The sequence below is a fragment of the Engraulis encrasicolus genome, chromosome 24 (genome assembly GCF_034702125.1).
Source record: "Engraulis encrasicolus isolate BLACKSEA-1 chromosome 24, IST_EnEncr_1.0, whole genome shotgun sequence".
Classification (NCBI taxonomy): Eukaryota; Metazoa; Chordata; class Actinopteri; order Clupeiformes; family Engraulidae; genus Engraulis; species Engraulis encrasicolus.
The window spans coordinates 27,534,695-27,553,604 of record NC_085880.1 but is presented as its reverse complement, the minus strand read 5'-3'; the positions used below and the strand labels follow the sequence as shown (position 1 = coordinate 27,553,604).

At 43.8% G+C, this 18,910-nt stretch overlaps 1 long non-coding RNA gene across 2 annotated transcripts in view; it reads right to left on the bottom strand.

The window, feature by feature from the left end:
- Nucleotides 1-9,963: 9,963 nt before the first annotated feature.
- The window catches only part of LOC134440816 (uncharacterized), a 68,187-nt gene continuing 59,240 nt past the window's right edge, over nucleotides 9,964-18,910 (bottom strand). For both annotated transcript variants that reach the window (XR_010033033.1, XR_010033032.1), the window contains one exon: nucleotides 9,964-11,817. This is a non-coding gene — a long non-coding RNA (uncharacterized LOC134440816). The remainder of the gene's footprint in view (nucleotides 11,818-18,910) is intronic.

Sequence of the window (18,910 nt, the reverse complement as noted above, 5' to 3'; positions counted from 1 at the left end):
ATAGAGCGATTTCAACACCACCATAAGACACTTTTAAGAACCATGTGTCAGGGTAGTGAATACAATTTGCCTATCCTTGTCCATCCAGCTTGTCACATGGTACTGTGGAGGCCCTGTATGTTCTGTGTATGCTAGTTACTTTCCACATTTCATAATTTGTTAAAATGTTGTTAAAATGTTTGTTAAATATTTCAATTAATAGCACCATTTTTCCATCAAAGACTATTACTAAATACATAAATGTACACAAATGACAATGTATTGATCAAATGATATGATGTGTTGGTAGCACTTTATTTTAGGGATACATTAACCACTAATACATACAATGTTAATGCCTGCATAAGTAACTTGTAAGGCATGTACTAAGCAAACGCTAAGGCCTACTAGGTCCGTACTAAGGTTAAATTGGTAATAAATCCCTTATTGTGCATGAACAAGAGATTTGCGAATACATGCCTAACAAATGTTTGATTTTGCTTTGTACATGCCTTACATGTTACATGTTACTTATACAGGCACATTGTATGTATTAGTGCTAATAGATGTATCCCTAAAATAAAGTGTTACCGATGTGTTTAATACTTGAGACAGATACAATACTAAAATTAATACGGGGGGGGGGGAGACAATCAGAATAAATACATTATGCATACTTCTATAATACCAACAGAGCTCCTCATTGCATCCATGTACAGTGTGTCCACTGGGGAATAGACACCAACCAAACCAATTGTTTCAAGCCAATAATCTTCATGGTACACTGACTCCACATGGGGCATCCCAATACACCTTAAGTGCCTGAGAAAATATAGCATACATTGGTTAGCAAAATATTGTCTTTGTCTAAAAATAAGTGAAGCCAACTTTCAGCACCATGGACAGATCCCAAGAAGATACTGACACATGTCAATACATTGGACAAGGTGATGATGTCATGCATCTGAAGTCAGGCATGGCATGGCAGACTTGTATGCTAAAGAACCATTTCATGTATGTGAGAGAGGTTTTTATTAGAATCTTTGCAGTTCACTGTCCATAGCCAGCTGTGTCTTCGTAGCTTAATTACTAGCAAGCTACAAATCACCTTCAAGGTACATTGTTTAGTTGTAATAGCATACTTTTCAGATTCAACTCTGCACACTTCTCATCCCCTTTTAAAACACTTTGGCAATTACAAAAAAATATATGGTAGATGTCGGGGAGCATGATTTGATCTACAGGGTGCTAGTTTGCATGGTACCACCCAGCTAGCTGACACTTTGGCGAACGTTTACTTCCTTAAAAGTTTAAAATGCTCAGTGCATTCCATGTAATGCCATCAGAGTCATAAATTCAGTGCGGCAATGGATGCCATCTACAGTATGCCAAGCTCTAATTTCAGCACAAAAAAGGGTCCTACTTTCAGAGCTTAGGAGCTGATATAGCCGTGGCCTAGTGGTTAGAGAGTTGGTCTTTCAATCTAGGGGTTGCAGGTTTGAATTCCCCTTGACAACTCCATCCATGGCTGAAGTGCCCTTGAGCAAGGCACCTAACCCCACATTGCTCCAGGGACTGTAAACAATACCCTGAAAGTAATAACTGTAAGTTGCTTGGAATAAATGAAGGCGTCAGCTAACTGCAATGTAATGTAATATAGTCAAGAAAGAAAAAAATTTCCTTCATACCCTATCATGACTTTATTATTTTCCACCATTGCACAGTGCTGTGTCTATCTGTTAAAGAACAGCTTTAAGAGCTCCAAGGGTCCTGACCTAACAACACTTACCTAGAGAGGAAGGCTTCTTGGGTCCCAGGACCTCATGGTGGGGTGTAGGGCGGCTGATAGAAAGCAGAAGGAATCCTGTGTATGCGCTCTCTGTTCCTCCTCCTCCTCCACACACTGGAGATGACCATCTGCCAAGGGCATAACTCAAGCACATTCTGCATGGGGACACCTGTGGAGGCCGTAGCCTACTCCATGACAAGAATTCAGATGTGAAGTTGATGAAAGCAAGCTGCCGTCAGGCGCATTCGACATATGTGTTGTGGATGCATCTTGGACCGGCTGTAGTATCAATTGCGCACAAAAGAAATTAGCTAAAAGCTAGCATGTGCATTCACCATAATAATGTGGCTAAACTGTAACTACAGAGGGTCATATATACTATACAAGCTCAGGTTTCAGTTCTATGGTGAAGTAATAGGCTATAACATACAAACAGGCCTAATCTACAAATGAATTATTCCCAGTGTGAATAGTATAGCCCATAAATTATTAGAATTAGGCCTACCATCACAAAAACCTACTAATAGAGCTTACTAGCAAGGCCACTGATTGTTGACAATGTATACCCTATCAAATGCAGAATGCCTTCATTCTTCTGGGTAACTTGCACTCATAATAGTTATTGTTTGTGGATGAAAGAAATTCATATTTATGAGTAGGCTACTGCACATGAATAATTACTTGGCCAATGTTGCATGTTGCAGAATAGAGTTAGCGCATAGCTTTTGTGCATGTAGTAAACGTTTTACTGATATCGAATGTGGTTGTACAAAGTATATTCATTATACAACACGTACTGTATAGTGACATTTGTATTGCCATGAATGGCTCCAGTCAGATCGGCTAATTACTGACTAGCAACCAGAGGGAAACCAATGCCTCTACCATGTTAATATCCCATACGCCTTCTCTTCCTGTGTGGTTTCAACTGAGCACTCTGTTCCTTTCAAGTGCACCAGCTGTGATTTGAACCATACCAGGCTTTCATCTTGTAATGGCAAAAGGAAAGCTTTTTTCCCCCACACATGATCATACCTAATTCTTATGGGCTGTTAATTTGTCTTTACAGATTACTTGACACTGAGCCGTGCCGTGATCACTGAGAGATGTCTGATCCTGACTGCTACAGGACAAGGAACAAAGAACATGGAACTTGGTGATGATTCTGGCTAGGTTCATCTACAGAAAGTGCTAAACCTGCCAATAGATATCCTCCAGGCATTGCAGACGGCTCTTATTAGCTGATTTACCACCACTTCCAGTTGAAATGAATCGGGGGTGCATTTCTCAAAAGAGAATAATGTAGTAAGCAACTTTGATTTCAAGAAATGCACCCCTGGTTTGCTACTGGAGCATGTTATTCTCATATCCCCCCTTCTCTAACTCTGCATGGTGAGTATGCATGCTTGTTCTGTGTACAGGGGTGCATTTCTCAAAAGCATAGTTGTTAGCCAGGTAGCAACTTGGGTAGTTGCCAATGGGAAATTGCATCGGAAACAAAAAAAGTAGCTAACATTGTTAGCCACTATGGTTTTGAGAAATGCACCCCAGGCTAGTGTGATGGATGTGATGTAAGGGGCCGTTGGCTGTGAATAATTCACCCTGGGTGATTTTCTGATGCTGAAAGTGTCGACCAGGCTAAAGGTCAACAAGTGGTCTCCGTGTTCTACGAACACACGTACAAGGGCACACGCCTCGCAGTTAAGCCTGGTTGTGGTTGAATAATAGGTAATACAATTGTATAACATGTTAAAGGCCCATAGGACAGGTAATGGAAATGTGGGAATGTATGCAGGGAAAGGAAATATTGTGTTGTGTATGCTGGCTGATTTGCATGTTTGTATGCCTGTCTGTGCTTCAGCCTGCGTGTGTGTGTATGTGTCTGTGCGTGCCTGTGTGTGTCTGTGTGTGCTTGTGTGTGCGCACGCGGATGTGTTAATATTTGATGCCTGATTTATCTTCCCTGTTCACAAGGGAAAGCCATTATGAAATATGAAAGGCTTTGCCTTCCACAAATGTTTGCTTTAGCCAGTCTGAACACTAGTTCAAAGAGAAATATGGTCATTGCCGTACAGAAGTCCAGTCTTTGCTGCGCAAACAAACGCACTTTTTACATTATTCATTAAGAAGTCGTTTATACTCGATTTCATAGAAGCCGCCAATCAAAGGGCCTCGTTGTGCCACATGTCATATACAGTACGTCCAGCTAATGTTTAACATATCTGACAGGCTTGTCGGACATGAGACATAGTGCTGTAATCACCATACGGTGTCAAGCAAATCATTTTCAAAGCATTTGTTTACCACAGGGAACACCTGAATTGTACTTGTGCCTACAGTATGTACTGTATGTCCCCCATCTACAGTATTCACATTTCTGGTCCACGTTATGAACTGGACTTCTTATCTTCTTATTTGCCTGCCGTCCAGAGGGGGTTGGCCCAGGCACTGCAATGGCCCTGACTGTCTGTCTGTCTACTATGTCAGTCTATCTGTCTACTATGTCTGTCTGTCTGTGTGTCCGCCCGCAGTGTTTTCGGTTGTCTGCAAAGGGCGGTAAGTGCGGACAGCGCGAGCGTGCTGCACACATACACACACACACACACACCAACACACACCAACACACACACACACACACACACACACACACACACACACACACACACACACACACACACACACACACACACTCTCTCTCTCTCTCTCTCTCTCTCTCTCTCTCTCTCTCTCTCTCTCTCTCTCTCTCTCTCTCTCTCTCTCTCTCATCTGGTACTGGTCCGGGGGCCAGGTTGCTATCTATGATTGCTCTTGTTTACCTCAGTCAGTAATACAATGCCTGTATAGAAATATTTAGAGTACGTGCTGAGAGACATGTGCAGGAGAGGCACTTAGAGCTTGTACTGCATGCATTTTGCCAGTAATCAGTATTAAAGCAATCATTTCCTCCTCTCACATCTGTTGTCACAGAACTGATTTGACAGCGACCAACAAACGGGAAATTAATAAGGAAGTCTGCTGCAGTGTGAAATAGATTTGAGATTTGTGAACTATAATGACATCACACCAACGCCACAATAAATGTATAGTGCCGCTGTGAGGTAAATTTATGAAAGTGACAATAGCTAATATTTGTGTAAGGACAACGTGTCACAGTAATCTCTGTCCCCAACTAACTGAACACAAGCACCAACACCCTTCACTTTCACTCTGCCGCATCATAGCCTACTGTAGATCCTTCACATAAAAGATGATTACTAAAAAAGCAAATGTACATGTTGGAAAATTGTGGATCCATTTAGTCATAGTCATAGAGTCTCTATTACTAGGCTACTTTTTTCACAAAGATATGGTACTTAACATTTTACAATACATTTCTGAAATTTGAGCGAAAATAACATTTGAGCTGCACGTTGTTAATTATGAATGTTGCTCATCAAGACCTTAAATGATTTACCTACACAATTATGCAGCAGAACTCTACTGAGCTCTATGTCCTGTCCAGAAATAGCATCCAAGCAGGGGTGTCGTTCAGGGGGGTGAAGTATGACTGAGTCACCAGGGCCCCATGTACATATGGGGCCCACACACAGGCCGATTTATGAAAATATATGACTGGGGGCCTGCATTGGAGCTGATTGTACAAAGGGCTCAAAATTTGGTGCTACACCCTTGCATTCAAGAGATCACTTGCCACTATGAAAATAGATTAGCTCTTCCTGGTTTATGTACATGATGACATTAATTTAGCACGCTAGTTAATTTTACACTACCCGTTAGTAGACTTCACGCAATGAACTCTGGCTTTGGCTAAGCCTCAGTAGGCCTATGTAACATGTTTTTTTTTAGTTATGTTTAAAGATTAGCAGTCTGCTTTGGACTCCTTCAGATGAAAATTCCAGGTGAGCTCGACCACAAGCTCTGTGTTGCATTTCAAAACTTTGGTCTCGGAAAGGAAAAAAATAAGTTTTGGGTGTTGGGAGGATTTGGCTGCCATCCTAAAAAGTGTAGTGAGTGAGCAGCAGCCGCATATCACATGTTTCAGTGGTGGTCAGTGTTGCTATTTTTGAAGTCCAGTAGCCTAACTGAATGGCTTTTCATTGGAAAGGGAGTCTGTAAGGAGATCTTTTCCATAAAGAGTGCCATTTACAGGAGGCCGAGCTGGGGGGGATCAGCCTAAAGGGTGGCCTTGTTAATCACTCATGCCCAGACAGCAGCTGGCCCAAATTATACACTGCGATGACAAACTTTCCCCACTGAAAATCATTGTTCTAATTAATTATTAAACGAGCGGCAACTTGTTTTTCAGGAAAAATATCACTAGTACTGCAGCTACGTGGCATACGTGTTATTTGTAGAATTAATAAGGGGAGTAGGATTTATAATATATTATTATTGACCCAAAAAGTTTGAACAGCATCCCTGATACAGGGACCCATCCATACCCTGCAGATTCACGGATGGACATTCAGTTCCAGTCTCTCCAATGACTTCATCGTAGCACATAACAGTTGATTTTGTTATTATAAAATAACAAAACAAACAAAAAAATAACAAATAACAAACACTCAATTTGTGATTGAGAAAATGACTTAGCCTTCATTAAACCATCATGTGTCCAAAACCACATCATATTCATTTAATAGGCCTACAATGTGGCCATATAAATGTAAGGGCATTGCTAAGGTATGCAGAGTCCCTCATATTGAAAAAAACCCCCGCAATGCCATGCATTGTGTGTTGGACAATGCACAAGGAGTGTTAATAGGCCTTGGCTGTACGAGGAAAAGGAAATTAATTGAATTCTCCCCTTGTGTCCCCACAAAAAATATCTGTAAGACAGTCTACTCTCCCCTTGGGTGCACTTGTCCTTGACCCCCTGTCCTAGAGGTTGATTGTATTCATCCATACTTTATGAACGTGTCCTTTTTTCTCCCTTTGGAAAATAAAAGACCTTTGGCCGGGGTAAAACCCTCTGTGGAGGAGGAGGAGGTGCCACAGTCCTTTAAGATGGATCAATTTGGAAAGTCTCCCCTTTTTTGATGTAATTGCTGCCTATTTCATAAAAAGGATTTATTAAAAATCAGATTTCAGGTTATGGGTTTTTCGATGCCAAGCGCCATGGAAAAAAATCTAGAATTTACTGTCTGCTTTAATGGCAGTGGGAATAATTGTTGTGGGACATGAAGGTAAGTTAGTCGTTATAACACTACCTTCCATATAAATGAGCTAATCAGCAGATCCCAGTGGCTATATAAAATGAAGCTGCTATTCGTCTTCAGTGGTCCGCGTGTGTGCATATAGTCAATTTCCCGGTGTGAATTCAACTCTCACAGAGTAGAAGGAGTGTTAAATTCGACTTTTGTTGAGTTAGCACTGCAAAATTTGCAGCGTATTTTGCAGAGATGATGGTCACGAGCCTGCCATTCGACTTCAGCTATCTGTGTGTGCACAGAATTTTTTTTGCAGTCTTAATTTGAGACATACAGAGTCAAATTTAACACTGCACTAGTTGATCCATACTGTCCAAGTGTCGAACTAGCACTGCAACATGTACTGTGTATTTAGCTGTGATGATGGCCGTGCACTTGGCAAGGGAGCGAAGGGCCCGCATCGCTGTTTACAGAGGTGGAGGGGGAGCACCAGGGCCAAATGGATGACTTTCCACACGCTCAATCAACTGTGAAATGTGTGTTTAATCTTCCCCAAGTAAACCCCCTCGGTTTATTTGTGTTGCAACAGGGATTTACATCTCTAAACATCCCCCCATATTAATCATTACTTCATCACTTCCCCTCCGTGACAGGCTGAATAAACTCCACAGTCTGTGTGTGTGTGGTGTGTGGTTGTGTGTGTGTGTGTGTGTGTGTGTGTGTGTGTGTGTGTGTGTGTGTGTGTGTGTGTGTGTGTGTGTGTGTGTGTGTGTGTGTGTGTGTGTGTGTGTGTGTGTGTGTGTGTGTGTGTGTGTGTGTGTGTGTGTGTGTGTGTGTGTGTGTGTGTTTCTCGGGGTCACAGGGTGAGTGTTTGTGGGTGCGAAGGAGCACAGTAGGGTTCCTCCGGCCTGCATGAATCTAACCTATATGTTAAACTGCACATCCACCTCAGCCCTGGCCTCGCTCGCAACAACCTTTGTACTCCGAAAAGAAGGTGTTATGATCTGAACCCCCCTGACCTGAAATGAAATGTGTTTGGCTTGACACGTTTCCCAAGTCTCGGCCCCCAAGGTCTCCTGGAAGCCATCTGTCATCGGCATAATACTTCATATAACTTTAATAACCCGACAAAACCAAGTGGTGAGTCAGGCACCTCTGAAACCGGACTCTGTGGTGCCTCTCACGGATGTGCACGTGGGATATTTCTCCTTTGCAGTGAGACGCTCTTGAGTGATTTTCAAATGGCGGGGCCGACGCTGGGCCTCTCTCATCATAATGACAAGCCAAATACTTTGCCATCAACAAGAAATCCGTCATAAACGTGTGAAGTATAACTTTATCACCTGGACAAGGAACATGTTACATTTGCCACTTTAAACAAGACGAATGGGTCACTTGCGCATTTACATTCTCATACATTTTTATGACTTGAGCTATGAAGTGAGTTTGATGTATCAGACAGTAACAAGATAAATGATGGGCATAAAGTCTTGGCAGCCGTGACTTTAAACAATCTTTCACTGGATGCCACTTTTTGTTCATTTATTTAACACGGGCCTTAGAATCGTCTGGCATGCAATCTCTTATCTTCCATGCACATTCACATCTAGAGAAGAAACCAAATCTCATACAGTAGATGGACACGAAAAACATGGCTTGATTCAAGTGTGACACTTAATTCAACAGTTTCATAATATCAACGCACAAAACTTCAGTCTTACCGTCTGCAGTCAGAAGTAAACCTCAGGAACCTCAGTCTTCCAGAAATGAAGTGTTACATTTTATCATTGCGGACTAATTCCTCCGGCAGATCAATTTCGGCTCTTCAGCCATATATGGGAGAAAACCACCCTTATATCCTGGAATCTTTATGAAGTAGATCTTCATGTGATACTGTAGACCAATTCACTTGTGGTAGATTTGTGACAGACACGTTAGGATTATTAAACAACCATAAACTTTGAGAAGACTTGAAGAGTTCAGATGCAAAACCCCCTAACTCCATTTCTGAAGACCTGCACTTCTATATTTTTAGAGAACCCCATTCTTGGTTTGGTTTACATTCATGTAGTTGATAATACATATAAATAGTTATATTACATAAATAAAATTAAAAAGTATGCAATTTTGATAGCTTTGTATTAAATAAAAATGAATTAAAATTATTTTCTGAAAAGGCACTTAGGGGGTTTTGCATCTGAACTCTTCACTTACTGTACCTTTCCAAAAATATATCACACAATCCTTAAATTACCTGAAACACATCGGGGTTTTTTATCAGGATAGCTTGTAGGCATTGTGCTCATACACTCCTCATTGTACTCTAAAAAGATTTAGCTAAGAGATATATCATGTGCAAGACCTTAAATTACCGGCACTAGACCTTTTCAATGGTCATAGGCGCTGTTGCTCAGATCCCTGTGAAACCCATGACGAGCCCAGGAAATGCCCCCTGTCAAAGATCGATCAGGAGAGGCAAATGGAGCTACGTATTGGAACATCTGGAGCTGGAGCCGGCTGGAAGCCTTCTCATCTCTTAATAGATTTACAACTCCTGCTGGAAAGAAGAACTGCCGCAAAAAAAAGAGAAAATACTGAAGAGATTTTTATCAATGCCAGACAGGTTGACAGACACGGTTTTACCCATCTTGATTCCAGATTTGAAATGTCCATGTCAGAACTCAGGCGTATGGATTATGACTTATCTCTGAACACTTATTTGGAAGTGACTGCAGTTCCCGTCATTTTAGACCTACAGACACTATCAAGGGCTTTAACACGGAAGATGTATTCCACAGGAAAAGTATTTTGCCACATTAATGTTTAGCTCTGAACATACAGCAGCGTTCCTCTTAGATAGATTGCTTTTTGAACGGTGAAGCTATATTGCAGATAAAATTTACTGTGTGTGTGTGTGTGTGTGTGTGTGTGTGTGTGTGTGTGTGTGTGTGTGTGTGTGTGTGTGTGTGTGTGTGTGTGTGTGTGTGTGTGTGTGTGTGTGTGTGTGTGTGTGTGTGTGTGTGTGTGTGTGCGTGCGTGCGTCCGTGCCTGCGTGTGCGTGTGTTTAATTGGGGTGGTGGTGGTTGGGGCGGGAGGGGTTGTCTTGGAAGGACCATGAGGTGACACACTGATAAGTCTGCTTATGTCGATCAGTTGACCTGCCTATCTGTCTGTTTGCCTACTTCAGTCCGTGCGTGTCAATCTGTGTGCATGCGTGTGAGAGTGTGGTTATGGTATGGATATGCGTGTCTGTGTGTGTAGTATGATTGTGCACACGCATGTGCTTGTGTGTGTAAGCTTTGTTTAAGGGGTGAAGTCATCTTTTGTGCAGAGGGGGGAGCCCAGGCAGGCAGGCAGGCAGGCAGGCAGGCAGGCAGGCAGGCAGGCAGGCAGGCAGGCAGGCAGGCAGGCAGGCAGGCAGGCAGGCAGGCAGGCAGGCAGGCAGGCAGGCAGGCAGGCAGGCAGGGAGGCAGGCAGGCAGGCAGGCAGGCAAACCGGGCCCAACAGGGAGCTGAACAGTGGGGCCTTGTCTGTCAGGCCTCCTGCCGCAACACAGCCTTTCATTCCCAGACTAATGGCGGCGGGAGGGAGCAAGCAAAGCAGGGGCGGAGCAATAGGGAGGGCGAGCAGGGCACTTGCCCCTGGGCCCAGGGCCCTCCCGTATTGGTGGTGTGGGCCCTATTGTGAGCTTGGCAAGCTGTATAGGGGGCCCTATAAGTGCCTTGCCCTGGGACCCTGTGTGCAATTGTTCCGACACTGAAGCAAAGTGAGGGAGCGAGCGAAAGCAACGCCAGCCAGTCCAGGCCACTCCACTCCACTCTCAGGCCCCTTCATGGAAAACAAAACTTTTGTTGCTTGGATGGAGCTGGGCTGACTGCTCGCCTCGCAGCTCCTATGATTAATGACTTGTGGCTGCATTGTGTGGAAGCCGCTAATTAACTGCAGACTGATTAAAGACATGTAAACTTCTGCTGATAACCTGTGATTTTTTCTTCCCCCTTTTCCCTTCTCCCCTCTCTCTCTCTCTCTCTCTCTCTCTCTCTTTCTCTCTCTCTCTCTCTCTAGTGCAATCTTGGCATGTGGAAGCTCTTACTGCCAAAATTGTAAGAACCAGACCAGCACTGAGTATGATGAATGTAGCCTCCAACAGGCGTATACAGGCTCTAATTTAAAGCTTTTTACCGTGTGACATATTGGCAGTGCAGTCCTTCTCTCACTCTGTCTTGTGTGCCTTGCTTTATGGAAGAATACAACTTTTTAGAGGTTATGCTTTCACATTTAAACGTGACAGATTATTGAATAGACTTGTGAGTTGGCAAAAAAAAAATGCTTTCCAGATTCTTCCCTTTTCCGTGAGTGTTTTTGTGTGTGTGTGTGTGAAAAGTTTTCACATTTCTCTTGCCATTTATGCATCAGCGCGGTCAGCTGAAAGACTACAATTACCAAGGTGTTCCAGGATCTCTTATTTTACTCCCGCTTAATAAAGCGTCCCTCATAGCAGGCAACCTTTTTCCTAAATTTACCTGAAGCCAAGCAACATCAAAATAGTTAGACAAGCATGGCAATGTCTCATTCTTCATGTGGAGAGGGCAAGATGAATCATGGCTATCCGAAGGCCTGTCGTCTTGAGTTTATGAAAGGAGTCATTTTTCTAACTCAAACTGATGGAGCAGAAAATGACAGACTGCAAAACTTCACATCCTCAAAAAATATGACTCCTTTGACAGGGGCCGCCCAAAAAACAGTTCCAACTTCTTCGTAATGTTTAAAACATGCCTGATATCGCACCGCTCATGGTGACTCCGCCTCTTCTTTTGATTGGTGTCTAAATCATCATGGTTTCCCTTCATGAGATCCTCATGAGGCCTCCAGTGTCCAAACCATCCATTTTGTTCCGTTCTGAAAGAAAAGGGAAAAAAAGAAAACCAGCTTGCGCATGAGTGAAATTACTAACTTAAAAGTTTTTCCCCAGTTGCTAACACAGACTCATTAAAACTCATAACTGACAGAAACATTAGTGGAGGAAATAAATCAAAAAGGAGAAATGTTTTGAGCCTGCAGAAGGTTTTTTTTTTTTGGAGTAAGGTTCTCTAACAGCTGCACAGCTACTAGCCACCACAAGGTAACCTTACATGGCTCTCAGAACATGGGACATCCCGGGACACATCACACCATATTAACACACATAACACAGATTCCACAGAATTCCCAGTGAGCTATTTCGGTTATGATACGGGTGGAGCGAGTTTCGTCATAGGCGTTTAATCTGGTAACCTAATTTGAGCTAAGAAAAGAAATATGCTGGAATTCCTCTGTGTTTTTCTGGTGCCAAGTGGACGAGAGAGATGATGAGAGAGAGAGAGAGAGAGAGAGAGAGAGAGAGAGAGAGAGAGAGAGAGAAAGAGAGAGAAAGAGAGAGAATGAAGGGGTGTGTTGAGGACAAGAAAGGAGCTCTTCCATGGTGTGTAGGGGTGTGGAATGATGGGGTGGGATGGGTATGGGATGGGGGGAGGGGGTACTGCCTTGGGGGTCATATGATTGGAAGGGTAGAGAAGTCACAGCCTCCCTCCACAGGCTCATTTTATCACCCCCACCCTCTCCATATAATTAGGTTGGTTAACATACTGCCATGTACGCAGGTCCTGTTGACTGTGGACTTAATCAAGTTAGCATTGAGTTCTCCATCGCCGGCTTGCCCACGGTGACGCTTTTAGTTGCTGAGTTATAGCGGTGACCTATAAGAGGAAATTAGCCGCAGAGACACAAGTTGGTTCTTTCCGCCCGCCAGTGTGAAAATATTTGGCAAACCCGGTGACAATAGTGAGAAATAGGAGCAAACCACAAGGTTCTAACATGGGTATAAAGCATGTGAAAGACACAGGTAGCCCCTTTTTTAACATGTTTCTGCATGCCTTGTGTTTTGCTGCCTAGGCAGTCCATTAGGGGTGATAGACATTTTACTTCCCTAAGTCAAATATAACAGTCTAGTATTCATTAATATAAGAGAGGCGGTTGCTGCATCAAATCTACCATCTGGTTAAAACGACAGAATAATCTACAACTCATGATTAGGTCTAAGGAGTGGAATTTCACTTTAATCTTTTTCAGGGCTTGAAATTTCCATCTGCGCAGTACGGCACATCATTTTTCTTCAAGACAAATGTGCTGTTTTTCATGTTCCAAAATTAGATCAGAAGAAAGCGATTAATCATGTCATGGCCTGGGAAAGGAAACAAAGATCTGATTTTTCCCCTTCCCAACTCTCTCTCTCTCTCTTTCTCTCTCTTCTCTCTCTTTCTCTCTTTCTCTCTCTCTCTTTCTCTCTCTCTCTCTGCCCCCTTCTTATTCCCCTGTCTCAGCCCCAGCCAAAGAGCGTGTTCCATCAATCCCTCTCTAATGTTTTTTTCCTTCTTCGTTCGCCACTTCTCAAAGATGAGATATGTGTGTTGTTGATGATGTGCCTTCAATTAGCGTCGTCGCGCGTAGCTATTTTTCGCTCTCCTCTTGTCTCCTCTCCACTTGTCTCCTCGTTGGCCCCCTCCAGCAACCCAACAACAGATGGTGACCTGTTTGTATGTGACACCATAACCAAATTCTAGACTTGGAGAAGAAGGCGAGCGAGCACAGCGAGTCACCGGGGCTGCAAATTAGTGAGACCACACAACTGTCTGTCAGGTGGTGCTGGCCTCCTCTGACAGTTGTAGCCCATTACAGGAACATTGATGTTTTCACAGTGTGACAAAAAGGAATCCTTTTTGCTACTCCACAACACCACCCCCCACAACTCCTTCCCCTCCTCCCTCTCTCTCTTTCTCTCTCTCTCCACAACACCACCCCCCACAAACCCCCTCTTCTCTTTCTCTTTCTCAATCTCTCTCTCTCTCTCTCTCTCTCTCTCTCTCTCTCTCTCTCTCTCTCTCTCTCTCTCTCTCCCTCTGCCTCTCCCTCCAACAGAAGACCTATCTGTCAGCTGGCTCTCGAGTCATAACAAATCACTGGCACTCAGCTGAGACTGAACATTCGGAGCGTCAGGAGGAAGATGAATGACCTGCAGGCCTTTGAAGTGCTTTGGCAGTTCAGACGGGTCCAAGGGTGCTGACAGAGAAATATACACAACAGCGCAACCAATAATGAGAACATTAAACATTCCAGCCTCCAAGACAGCCCTGACAGAAAGGCCTAGCCCCGCATCAATCATCTCCCATGGCATAACCTTGACAATTAGTCTCTTCTCTCTCCCTCATACTCGGCCCCCAAATGAAACCCCTCTCTCTCTTTCTAATCGTCTCTCCTCCTGTGTCTCTCTTTTTCTCCAACCTTCTCCCTCCATACTCACCTGAAACCTCTCTGTCGTTCTCTCTCTCTCTCTCTCTCTCTCTCTCTCTCTCTCTCTCTCTCTCTCTCTCTCTCTCTCTCTTTCTCTCTCTCTCGCTCGCTCTCTTCCAATCTTCTCCTACCTACCCTTCCCTCACACCTACACCTCCTGTCCTCTTTCTATGTATCTCTCCCTGTCATTCTTTTCCCTGGTGTGATCCTTTGCTCCTGCACAGTAAATTCTGCAGTGCTCATTTAACACTTAGAGAGTTGATTTGACATCATTTGGACTCAAATGAACTCTCTAAGTGTTGAATTAACACCACAACATTTACTGTGTGGCCTCAGCAGCAGCCATGCCGGGTACCAGATGAGGTTCTGCTCTTCTTTCTTTTTTTTTCTTTCAAACTTGTGCCAGGCTGGGGGGGGGCAGTGGGGACAAAAGCAGCCGCCCAAGGAAGGTGACAGCTCGGTGGGTGACTTGGCTGGAGCACGTCTCTTTTCGTCCACTTCTGGTCCAGCACAGACCGGTTTCACTGCCACCACTATTGGCCTGACAATAATTAAAAGTCTGGTCTGCATAAGGTTTACATTTACACCCTCTAACCCTCACATGTTTTATTTTCAAGTAATGTCAAGCACATTTTCTTCACTCGCTAAGCAGATGAGATTTTGTTTGTCTTGCAGCTATAAGAAGCGAAGAAGAAGAAGGATACAACTATAAAGCCATTAAAAAATTAAAAAATAAAAATAAATAAATAAATAAAATAAAAATAATAATAAAGTATGTGGTGGATGCATGGCCTTGGCTTAGGAATCAGAGCTGTAGCCTCCATGAATTTTGGATTTCCTCAATATGGGTATTAATGAAGGCCTTCAGGCATTTTGGAGATCACATAGATTTATTTCTGTGTGAGACACTCTTCACTTTTTTTGTGTGCCAGTGGCTCAAAATGAGAGAGAGAGAGAGAGAGAGAGAGAGAGAGAGAGAGAGAGAGAGAGAGAGAGAGAGAGAGAGAGAGAGAGAGAGAGAGAGAGAGAGAGAGAGAGAGAGAGAGAGAGAGAGAGAGAGAGAGAGAGAGAGAGAGAGAGAATTTGGCAAAAAAAGCAACATGAAAGACTTTAAAATTGTATCATAGGCTACTCCCACATGACTGAACTAAATGCCAATATGCTGTTGCTAATATCTGAATATTGGAATGACTACACCAAATAAAAATGGTTTATGATGAACGCAGCCATATAAGTGTCTTGTGTGTCTGTGGAACATAAGTATATTTAATAAGTAAACACGTAGCCTACCAAATGAAGTACACAAGTGCAGTACTGTGTATCCATTCATTTTGAGCTGATAACATCAGTGTCTTTGTGTACAGCCATGTAGAATACTTTCCCCTTGGCTAAGGGTATTTTTCCCTCTCATCCCCTTGTGGCTCCGAGGCATCCAGCTAGCCACAATGTAAATCAATAGGGACTAGGCTAACGCTAAGTGTGTCTCTCCTTCTCAGGTTCGCTCTGCACTTGAGTGTTTGCCGCTGCTGCTGCTGCCACTGCTAGTGCCGCTGGTGAGGTTTCTGTTCACCAGTTGGATTCGGCCCATGAAAAATGACTTGTGTGGAATGAAGACATTTCCCTTTTGATGAACACATTTGCAAAAAAAAAAAGGTGTGTCACTGTAGGGATGTGAGGTGAAGGGAAGGGAAAGGAGTGGGTGGTTGGTTGGTTGGGGTGTGGGCAACCTTTCAACAGAGTTTTTTCCCCCCTTTTTTACGCTGCTCATTGGACGAGCACTAAATATCAGGGCGACGTACGGTACAGGCGTCCCCCTTCCCTTCCCTTCTCACTGTTACAAAGCAACCCTACCTGCACACGGAGCTGGAGCTGGAGGATAATTAGCAGCCTTGAAGATGATATATGACTTTCATTACCCTCTGGGACTGGGGAGACTAAATGAGGACAGAGCTAATTGCCGTGCAAAGCAGTTTGGCATGAATGGAAAAAAAGGAAAGAGAGAGAAAGAAAAAAAAACATGCAGGCGGGCGGGCGGGCTGTACTCACACAGTCTCACTCGAGCCAAAAAAAGGGCCCTGTTGCCTGCTCTGCTCTGCTCTGATCTCCGAGTTGCTTTCTTGCCTGCAGGAGTTCACTTGGTGTCCATAAATCACGGGCTGCTTACAGCTGAACGTGTCCTGAGTCATCAACGTGCAATAAGCTGGATGACAGATACCATCCTGGCTAGCTACATCATTAAGGACCCCCATGCACCCCCCCATAGTTCACGTGTTCACATGTTATTAGTTGTACTACTCATTCCCTCTGTTTCTTTTGTTCTTTCTTTTTTTTCTTTTCACCTTTTGTTTCCTTTGCATGTGTTACACTCTCGCTTTCTCTTTCTTAACCCCTTCTCCTTTTGCTACAGTAGCCCCCCCGAGTCCAGACGTAGTTGCACTCATTCCCTATGTCTGCTTTTTATGTCTTTTGTGTCTTCCAAATCTCCCACACACGCACGCACACACAGACACAGGCATGCACACATTCGCACGCATGCACGCACGCACGCACGCACGCGCGCACGCACTCAAACACACACACACACACACACACACACACACACACACACACACACACACACACACACACACACACACACACACACACACACACACACACACGCACACACACACACGCACACACACACACACACACACACACACACACACACACACACACACACACACACACACACACACTCACACTCACACACACACTGTCTTCTTTCCTTTCTCCCATTCTCCCACTCTCTTTCTCCCTCCTTCTCTTCTCATAACCACCAGCATGTCTTGCACTTAACTGGAAATGAAACCCAGGCAGACCAGGGGTGGATTTCAATGTAAAACAAAAAGCAGCCGTGGTCATGTGACGACCATAACTGCCAAGTAGGCAAAAGAGCTGAGATGAAAAACAGTATTTTGGGGGAAAGAGGTGGCGGGAGGGTGCAGAGAGGACAGGAGGACTGGAGGTAAAGTGCAGGGGGAGTGGGGTGGAGGTGCAGGGGAGAAAAGTGCTTCCAGGACTTACTTTCTTAAGAGTGCCAACAGTGGAAGCTAATGTTAAAATGGGTAAGGTTAAGTATGCTGGCATGCAGAACTTAGTGAAAAAATACAGGTCTCCTGCTGACATGTCAATTCAATTGCAGTGAGCTTCTTTACTCGATGGGGGTTGGATTGGGGGGTTGGGGTGAGAGGTGGGAGGGGGTGTTCAGCTCTCCCCATTTTGGACGGGCTGGGTAGGGTAGCCCACTAAATTCCGAGAGGGATTTTACAAAACCCTCCTGACATGGTGCTTCCTTATACTCCACAACCCATTTGGCTCAGCCCCACAGCTGCCTTAAAGACAACCAGTATTGGCTCAAGTCACGGTCGAGGTTACATTTCCCCCCAAAAAGTAAAGTAATCCTAAAAAATAAAATAAAACCGCATGTTGTTCTTGCGATTCTTTTTGCTTCGGCATGCTCAGCAGCCAGAACAATGAATGAATCTGCCTGATTTGTCACATTTTGTTCATGATGTGAAGTTTTTTTCCAATCACAACATGAGCAATCTCTTTTTTGATTAACATTTTGGATACATCAGAGCTTTATCTCATTATTCATAAGGGCACTAAAGACAGGGGTGCAGCGATCCTCTTTTATCCAGTTAGGCCTACAAACTTTTTGAAAAATATTTTTCTAATCTTTCCCACTTGGATTACTTGTTTTGTTTTCGTAGCCCCTTAATGCGCGCCGTACCTCCAGTGGCACGCTGTAATAGTCATTGAAATGTACCTACCACAGTACTACAATACTATGACACAACACAGGCCCTTTAGTAATGCACCGCGACTTGGTCATTACCATACTGGTAACAACAAATGTATAAAGCCGCGTCATTCAAAACAGGATTTTATGTAGGCTATATCACTATGCTATGCAATGCCTTACTACTATACTATCAAGTACTGTATGTACAGTATACAGTATGAACAACTGCAGGGAATCACAGGGCTTATTTTCAGCAGACACTATTCATACTAGATAACCTCAGCTGAACTGGGAGAGATCCACCCTGCATGGCTTCAAAGGCAAGCTAACAGTAAACACCCTGCTGGCATTTGCACAGGTCGGCATTTGCCTCCCCACTCGTCTGAATATTTTTTATCTTGTGTATTTCATACCTTGTGGGAAAGAAGCATGTCCCCCTTGAGCTTTCTCCTCAGTAATAGCAGAATGAAGCCCAGCCCAGCCCACCAATGGGAGGTCATCTACCGTACCTCTGGCCATGTCTGGCCAACAGTGCCAAGGACCCATAAAATGTTTCCAAGGTTCCCCTATCATTGAATGATTGTCATCCATGAACTTGATTAAAATCCAAAAAAGCAACAACAATCCAAAGCCTATTAACTGGCACTCTCTGGCTCTAAAGCAGGGCAAAAACATCTCACCTATTACTAGTGAAGCAGTTGTTGCTTTCTCTTACAAAGTGTCGGCCTATTGTGCCACGCATGGCTTCAAATAGACACAAAAAGTCTTTTGAGATGTCATGGGAGGGCTTTTTTTTATTTGTTTCTTTTCTTTGTGCATCAAGCACTTTTTTAGAGTGCATGCCAGTTTCAGATACAAACGATACGCATTCAAACAAGT